This window comes from Carlito syrichta, unplaced genomic scaffold, assembly GCF_000164805.1.
Source record: "Carlito syrichta isolate Samal-C Ts95f unplaced genomic scaffold, Tarsius_syrichta-2.0.1 Scaffold73648, whole genome shotgun sequence".
Lineage (NCBI taxonomy): Eukaryota > Metazoa > Chordata > Mammalia > Primates > Tarsiidae > Carlito > Carlito syrichta.
Window position 1 is genome coordinate 160,095 of NW_007017744.1, and position 9,878 is coordinate 169,972.

A 9,878-nucleotide genomic window follows, 5' to 3' on the forward strand; every position below is an offset into this window, starting at 1 on the left:
GGAGGTATTAACTTCCAGACTTCAAAGCTTCAGGCTATAATAGTCAAAGCAACCTGGTATTGGTACAAGAATAGACATACAGACCAATGGAACAGGATACAGATTCCGGAAGCAAAACCTCAATTCTCAACCAACTCATCTTCGACAAAGTCTCCACCAACAACCACTGTGGAGAGAAAAATTTATTCAGTAAATGGTGCTGAGAAAACTGGCTGACCACATGCAAAAGATTGAAACAGGACCCCTACCTATCACCATACACAAAAATCAACTCTAAACGGATCAAAGATCTAAATGTAAAACCTCAAACTATAAGAATCTTAGAAAATGCAGAAGACACCCTTATGGAAATTGGAATTGGCAACCAATTCTTGATCAAAACACCAAGTGCGCATGCCATAAGAGATAAGATAGACAAGTGGGACCTCATTAAACTGAAAAGCTTCTGCAAAGCAAAAGAAACCATCAAGAAAGCATGGAGACAGCCCATTTTTTCCAAATGGGAAAAAATATTTGCCAACTGTATACCTGGCAAAGGCCTAACATCCAGGATCTACAAGGAACTTAATGTGCTGAAAGGAAAAAAACAAACAGCTCCATTAAAAAGTGGGCAAAAGACATGAGTAGACACTTCTCAAGAGAAGACATATGGGCGGCCAACAGACACATGAAAAAGTACTAAGCCTCTCTCATCATCAGAGAAATGCAAATCATAACCACCATCGAGATACCACCTAACCCCAGTAAGAATGGCCATCATTAATAAAACAACAGATGCTGGCGAGGATAAGGAGAAAAGGGTATTCTTCTACTCCACTGGTGGGAATGCAAACTAGTGCAACCTCTTTGGAAAACAGTGTGGCAATTTCTTAAAGAACTAGACATTGACTTTCCATATGACCCAGCAATCCCCCCTACTGGGAATATACCCGGAGGAACTCAAATCATTCTACAAAAAAGATAACTGCACACGAATGTTTGTTGCAGTTCTATTCACAATAGCAAAACATGGAACCAACCATGCAGTCCCTAGAAACTGGACTGGATTTTTAAAATGTGGTACATATACATAATGGAATATTACACAGTCATAAAAAAGGACAATCATATGGACTTTGCAGAAACTTGGATGGATTTAGAGTCTATCGTACTCAGTGATCTATCACAGAAACAAAGAACAGAGTACCACATGTTCCCACTCATAAGTGGACCCTGAACATTTACCATAATACTGTAAGAAAGGGATTGGCAGTAGCAGGACACTGCCAGGGGGCGGGGGCACAACATCAATAAGGGCACCTGATCTCAAAGCAGGTAAGGTAGGGACAAAAGGGAGGCCCAAACTTTATCTGTGCAATGACCACTTGTATCGCTAATCCTGAATTGCACCCCACATCTTTAAAATTAGTATATATATAAAACCTAAAAAGAATAATAAGAAAAGAATGCCATCTCTATCACGTCTGGCTATGTGCTCTTGGATATGATACTTCATCTCTGAGATGTCAGTAGAGTTGTTGGAAGGATTTAAGAATGCCTGACCATGCATAGGTGATAGAGTACACCCTTTTTAAATGCTGATTTTCTTCCTTTTGCTCTTCCCCCTTTGGATGATAGATTTTATATTAATGTGACTAGACCATAGGATGCCCAGAATCTGGTTAAACATTATTCTGGGTGTATCTGTGAGGATGTTCCTGGGAGAGATTAACATTTGAACTGGTGGACAGAGCGAAGCAGTTAGCTCTCCCCAGTATGGGTGGGCTTTGTCCAATCCATGAGGGCACAGATAGATCAAAAATGCAGAGAAAGGAGGAATTCTCTCTCTGTGCTAGACTGCTTAAGCTGAGACATTGGTCTTCTCCTGCCCTTAGTCTGATATGTAAACCATCAATACTCCTGATCCTCACGCCTTCAGGCTTGGACTGGAATTACATTGCTGGCTTTCCTGCATCTCCAGCTTGCAAACAGCAGACAGTGGGACTTCTCAGTATTCTGTGAGCCTAACTCTTATAACAAATCTCCTTCTAGAGATAGATGGATAGATAGATAGATAGATAGATAGATAGATAGATAGATAGATAGATAGATAGATAGATAAAGTATGGATACTATTGGTTCTGTTTCTCTGCAGAACCCTGACTAATACACCTTTTCTTTGCCTTCTTTCCTCTGCTAATGTTCTGATCACTAACGAAACATGAGTCTTGCCATGGGCATTTGTTTATAGCAGGGATTTGTGGTTTGCTGTCCACTATCCATGCCCTCTCCTTATGGTTACAGAACCTTGTTTCAATTGGGTGATTTGGGTGACATTGTCTCCAGGGTTGGGCTCTGTTTCAGCACTAGACCATGACAGTCTTACTTTAGTTGAGGTAAGCCATCTGCCTGGCAAAATGATTCATTCAAGGATAACATGAACTCAGCTGAAGAAAAGTGACCACTCTTCTTCTGGACTTAATAATGGGAGGATATGTGGAGTAGGTTGCTGCAGCCATCTTGCCCCTGTGAAAGGAGTCAGATGGTGAAAGCAGCTGGCACCCACAGAGAGCATGGTCAAGGAAGGAAGCATCTAGACATGGTTAGAAGTTTAAAGCAAGCTGTACTGAAAACTAAAACTTCCATGGGCTTCCAGCTATATAAGCCAATACACTCAGTTTCTGTTGAGCCTGGTTTGAAGTGGGTTTTCTGTAACTTTCATTATGCAGAATCCTAACTGATACACTTTCCAATACGAAATTCTTTCGAATTGCTTCGGCAGCATTTCCTAAACTCAGAGCCTCAATGAGAAAATTTAAGCTAGGGATGTGGTAGTCAGACAGTCACTACCAACACCCCCACATAAAAAAGGCCGTGACATGCAGTAGGGAGAATCCTGTCCTAGCGACACTGTTTGAGCTGCTAAGTTCATCTACATCTGCTGCCCTACACTCCTTCATTTTGCAACCTAATAAATTACTTTTATGCATAAGTTGATTTGAGTTCATTTTCCTGTCACTTGTAACCAAACAATTCGTAACCAAGATACTGGCAATGCCGGGAACTCTCGTGTGGTAGCAGATGATTTGCACAACCACCTCAAGCACTGTGTAAAAATACCCTGAATTGTTGTCTTAAAAATCTTAATATTTGACTTTACCATGGGTAGTTTACCTACAGAAATGTTTTTTGCTCAGCCTGACTTAATGCAAAACCGACTGCCCTTACTTCTATATGTGCCCTGGCTGTTATCATACTACATCACAGGCATGGAGCCTAATGATTTTGCAGACTCTAATACATGCACTGATATACTTTGCCCCTTTTCCAATTTTCTAGCAAGTCCCCTAAGAATTTTTTTTTCAAATGACTGGAATTTTCTGAAAGAAATGTGTTCTCTCAGCCTCACTGTATGCGAGGATGCATTTGGAAAATTCTGATGCATAGAAGGTATTTCTGAAACTTGTAATCTACCAAGAGAAAATATTCTACCACATTTCAGCTAAGCTACTTCCCCAGGGCCAGGATCAACTAAATGCAGAGAATTGCCACTTTACATTTCCAACTTAAACGATTCTGCTTGGTCCTCAGCTTTAAGCATGTTTCCCGAAAATACAGAAGAAGGAAGCTCCTTGGGAGCTCCTTCTAGCTCTCCCTGGTGTGGACAGCCTCCTGGCTTCAACAGAAACCCGGTCTATAGAAGTGGAAATGGAGTTAACCCTAGTAATAGCAAATTGGGCCACAGAGATAAATTAAGACTGAACTGGACATTGCATCTGAAATTTTTGACTTGGCCCACACTTACCAGATAATTGTCAGTTTTCTGGATCCTTTTGTACTAGGATTTCTCAGGCCCCCCATACCACTCTCTCCATCTCTGACTTATCACCCTTCTACCAACTGTGGGAGGTTTCTGGTTTTGTAGGGCCTGAAATTTGCACCATGTGAGGTCTCTCTTTCCAAATACAAAAGTAAAAACGAAGTTTGGGAAGTGTCCTATACAAGTGAGGTGCCCTGATATTTGAGTTTCATTACCTCCATGGAAAATCCAATGCTGCCCCTATCCAAGAAGGGCTGGGAACCTAAGGCATAGAGAACTTACTCATGTAGGTACTTCATATATGCCTGGGATTACCAAGAAATAGAACTTTCTCTACATTCCTGCAAGTTTCTTTCTGTTCTATCTTGGCTTTTGCATAGAAGAGAAAATGATTCTGCTTCTCTTAAAAACCAACAATTAGAAAATTCTCAAAACTTGCAGCAAAAGTAAAGTGATTTTAGAATATTCTACATTAAAGAAATATTAACCACTAGATTATCAAAACTTCCCATTTTCTTGAAAAAGAAACAAAGCTAAAAATGGCCAAAGGTTGTGTAACTCACAGAACATCGAGTCTAGAGGACTTAGAACTCAGGACTTTGCTTGAGACACATGCAGGAGTCAGAGCCCACACACACACATCCCCCATCTTCTATATCCATCAAGATCCAGCCTGATTTCCAAAAATGACAATGAAAGAGTAACTGTCACTTACACATCTTGAGGAAATGATTTCTGCAAAGCCACCCTTTGAGAGAGAAATAAGAAGTATTATAACTAGTTGAATATCAGCCTAGCTATTTGCTAGCTGTGTAAAGTTGGTATCAGTTGCTTAATCATATTGATTTATTTGGGTCTCCATCTGTGAAATAAAAATGATGTATCTGGCCATTGCTTTGTTAATCTCCTTGAGCAACAGTCACCTGTTTCCTAGCTTTGGCCCCCTCCTACCTTAGGAAGGTTAATCAATCTCTCTCTCTCTCTAATTTACTTTCTAAATATATCATATTTTCCAACACCCCCCCCCAAAAAAAAATGATGAACCTGCTTGTCAAGTTTGCACTTTGGAATGTCAAACATTTTCTGTAGTACTTCCCACTCAAAATGCAGATCATGCATATGGATCTACCTCAGGTCTCTCCCAAGGGCCCCTGAATAAAAATGTAGAGGTACAAAAAGGAATCCATCATAAATGTGAAGCAAAAAGGATGTCACCAATAGATAAGAGATTTCTATCAATTTCATCACATTTCTGGAACATGGAACATGAATAGGGACAGGTAGACAGAAGAAAGAGGTCCAGGAAGCTACTAACTTTAAGGGAAGAGAAAAGGACTAGGATGAAGTCTACCCAAAAAAACCACAAGACCTAAAGAGGACTCTGGGCTAAAAATCAGCAGATTCTACCCATGAAGGATAAGTGGGGGATTAATGGGATATCACTAAACTGTACACACACATCAATCAAATCTCCCTCCTCTTCCCACTCTCATCTTCAGAGAGTTAGTTTTCTTTGGAAAATATCAGCACTTGTGTAAAACCACTGAACCAATTGCCTGAGGAAAGCTAATGCTTCTACTGTGGGAATTGACTGATGCCCTTGAGTAAAACCTTCCTTTAAGTGCAGTATTACCACCTTTCCAATGGGAAGCCATGACACGTCCACATGATGAAGCAAGCCCAAACCAACTGCCCAAAGCTTTTTCCTCAAATACAAACTTACAACCAAGGACCACAAGGTCTAGAAAGAATATATAGCAGGACACATACACATACACACACAAAAAAACAAGATAACTAAGAAAAATAATGAATGAATAATCCAGAAGAAACAGAAAATTTCAAAAGCAGAAAAGATACCTTTGAGACAATTAGATTTTTATAAAGAGGGATTAAGAAGCTATTGCATCTATAAAATAAAGACAAGAAGCTGTGAAAAAGGAATCGATTTTTAAAAATTAAAAGTATAGTTGCCTAGAAAAAGAGAAATTTAAGATTCCTAAAATAAAGTTGAGGAACTCTCTCAGGATGTACACATGATAAGACAAATAAGATAAGAGACTAGAAAGTACTTCAGGAAATCTAACATTTAACTAATAAAATTCTGAAAAAACTACCAATGGGAGAACAGAAAAGAGAAATATTTTAATAGATCCTATCAGGGAGAAGGAATGAAGAAAGGAAGCAAAGGAGAAGGTTGCTATATCGAGCATCTTAGGTATCAAGCTCTTAGATACCATTTAGATTATTAGCATAGACACATATTACAATTGACTCGTAAACAATGTGGGAGTTAGGGGCACTAATCCCCCACACAGCCAAATATACACATGCAACTTTTGACTTCCCCAATAGCCCAAAGTTGACCAGAAGGCTTACAGAAACAGTTGATTAACATGTGTTTTGTATATGTATTATACATGCACTATATTCTTATTATATATTATAGATATACTGTATATTATATACTATATTCTTACCATAAAGTAAGTTAGCGAAAAAAGTGTTAAGAAAATCATAACAGAGAGGAAGTACATTTACTCTTCATTAAGTAAAAGTGGATCATCATAAAGGCCTTCGTGGTCTTCTTGTTTCGCAGGCTGAGGAGGAGGAGAAGGAGGGGTTGGTCTTGCTATCTCAGGGAGCCGATGTGGAAGAAAATCCACGTACAAAAGGAAACTCACAGTTCAAACCTGGGCTGTTCAAGGGTCAGCTGTACTTTGACACAGGTACACCGAACATTCCCAATAACTGAAATATATTATTTGTACATTTTCACTCTCAAAAGATGTTAGGACCACTAACAATAAGATGCCTCTTGGAGGCTTGGAATTCCCATCATCACAAGGGTACCGGCATAATGAACATTTGTATAACTAACCCTGAATTGTACCCCACATATTCAAAATAAATAAATAAACGAATCATCATTATCTTTGTCAGTCTCCCACCCCTCTCCCAAATAAACATATACTCAAGTCAAATTATCCTGAAAGCAACTTTAAGAAAAGCCCTCAATTTCTCACTCCCATTTATAATTATATTGCTGTCCCATGATCCTTGCACATGGAAATTGTGGAATCATCTGTGCCCTGGCTTCCTAGCTGCCTTCAGTCCCTTTGATCCAGCTGTTCAGGGGGCACTTACTAGCCTTCTCATTCTCCACTCAAACTCAACCACCTCAAACAGTTTATCTGACTTGTTTTCAATTTCCCTCTATTCATACAAAGCCAATAGGCAAATATTCCTTCATCAGAAGCCAGTTCCCTCTACCAAGATCTTAATTATACCAAGAGTTTCCTCTCTTAATGGTTTATTTTATGCTAGGTACTTTCTGTGTGTTTGCCCTAATCACCACTGCCCTATAGACAGATATTATTTTATCCCCAACTTAAAAATAATAAAACTGAGGCTTCAGGGAGTTAAATAATTTGTCCAAGGACAATAAGTAAGCGAGAAGCAAGAATTTTTGCCCAAGGTTATTTATCTGACTTCAAAGTCCATGCTTTTTACATTCACCACGGTATTAGCCTTATGTTTGTGTTATATTTCATAAGTAAATTTACTTATTAGCCGGGCTCGGTGGCTCAGCCTATAATCCCGCGCCTTTGGGAGCTGAGGTGAGTGGATTGCCTGAGCCCGCGGGTTCGAGACCCGCCTGGGCAACTTGGCGAGACCTCATCTCTACAATAAATCAAAAAATCAGCCGGTCGTGGTAGCGCGCACCTGTAATTCCAGCTACTCGGAAGGCTGAGGCGGAAGGATCGTTGGAGCCCAGCAGGCGAGGCTGCGGTGGCCGGGAGCGGCCACTGCACTCCAGTCTGGGTAACAGAGTGAGACTCCAACTCAAAAAAAAAAATTTACTTATTAATCCAGTATTTTTTTTCAACAACTCTATGATATGAGCTATCAACGCCATTTTACAGGTGAGAATACTGACCCACAGAAGTTAATGATTTGCTATTGATCACATGATAAATTCAGTGCTCATTGATTCTTATAACCACAAGCACCTGTTTTTAATGTCACTTTTCTGCTCAGTTTTCATCATTTGACAAACATTGTACCTTAGGGTATATCAGGTGTCACTACAACTGTGACTTGGGTTTTTTTGTCAAGTGTTTCATGCCCAAAATCTTCATTCTACCACTTAACACCATCCTGAATTCAGCCACAACACACACCCTTCACCCCTGCCAGGCCGTGCACCCATACTTGCTATCCTTGTCCTCATCTTTAAACCTGTGCCTAGGCTCTACCCCTTTCTGGAATAACCTGTTTCTTCTCTTTCTGCCCAAATTGTCTCCATTATTTCAACATCCATCTCAGATCCAGAGTGAGCATCTATGTCTCTTATCCCTGATGGCCCACAGTATATATTTTTACTTCCCTACATGCTGGGCATTTATGGGTTTCAATCAGACCCCTTCTTCATGTTTACTTATCCCCCATGAGGGCTTTGTGCTTTCAAACCTGTATAAGCTTTGTAAAATCAAGAATAAAAACATTTTTAAAAACCTTCCCGAGCCTAGCACTTTGCACTTACAAGGGGCATACCTCCTAGAAAATGCTGACCAAAACCTTGAGGACCTGAATCTATAGTCTTTGAGTTGTTTGTGCCCAAGTCAAGCATCTCTCTTCCCCTGTTATTCAGCTTCTCTCGGAAGCTTGCCAGGTCCTCGTGACTTTCCTTTGAGTCATTTGCTTCTCTCCCCCACATTTTCCGGGCATATTTTTTCCACTGGCCTGGTGTTCTGATGTGCCCCGTGCATATTCTTCATTTGTCTTTACTTTCTGCTCTTTCACAAAGCAAAATGTGAAATGATCCATGCTTTCATTGGCAAAGTTCAATCTTGGGTTTTTTTCCCTCTCCTAACTAAACCATTCATGTGGAGGAAGCTTTTGATCCAGGATTCAGATATTCAGTCACATTTTACATAACCAGAAACCATGCTAGGTGGTTATGTAAACTCTGGTTTTGACTTGAATAGCCAGACAACAGTCTTTACAATTTAGGTTAAAGCATGTTGTCAGCTTCCATTCATTGCTGACAGTCTGAGTGTCAACGTTATTCCACAACAGTGCTGTCAAAGAGACTCATGGGTGTGTCATGGGAGAATATTTGAAGACAAAAAAAATATTTTCTAGAACTTTCTCTTGTAAGAAAGATGTTGTTATCATATAAAAAATGCCTAAGAAGAGATCAAGCTTGCTCGTGTTATAGGTAGAAAAGTTTAGTGAACAACAGCTAAAAAAGAGAAAACATAGACAAAGCATCCCGCGGCAAAGCAAGGTCAACATTCAGTGAAAGTGCCTTCGTTTCTATTAAAATGGCCAGATGAGTAGTCACCTCTTTGGACACTGATGAAATAAGTAAATTTTTTCTGTTATAAATAATCTTTCGTTTTGGCAAATACTGCTTTCCAACATACACTATCACCTACCAGTGAAAATTCAGAAAAATTTCTGGAAGGAAATGACAGTTAGACGGAGAAGCACAGAGAAACTGAGGAACCAAAACACAAACTATCCCAAGTCATACAATATTGGTGGGCCACTGCAAATTTCTAACAAAATTTCCTGTCTTTAGTTTCTGGATTCTTCAACTTACCTTGTCCCTAGAGTTTTGCTCTTTAATATTATACTTTGGGTCCTCTAAAGAACTTGATGCACATGCTGACTTACTTGACCTCTTGTCAACAGGCTTCTACCTGAAACAGCTGGCCCATCCATCTTTCTCCTAGAACCCTACAAACATCACCTGCAACAGTTCTGTGATCAAACCACCATGAAGGAGACATGCCACACGGTTTTTATCCTAATCTGACCTTGTAGAGGTCAATGTAGCCTCAATCAGAGTTTACCTATGCTGGCGACAACATTTGCCCAGTGATTTGTGAAAGGAACCTATATTTTTTGTACTTGGAAAGGGCTAAGGCTAAATAAACTGCCATCCCAAAAATTCTGCCTGGTGATGTGAAATTCTGAGACATCTTCCAGCCTGATTAATGGAGTGAGTTCACTCATACTTCCTGGTTAGTCACCTTAGTCAGTAAAAGTTATCTTCCAAAATTAAAGA

General features: G+C 39.8%; 1 pseudogene; it reads right to left on the reverse strand.

Moving 5' to 3' along the window:
* Positions 1-8,519, reverse strand: part of LOC110595168 — a 91,646-nt pseudogene extending 83,127 nt beyond the window's left edge.
* Positions 8,520-9,878: the final 1,359 nt, after the last annotated feature.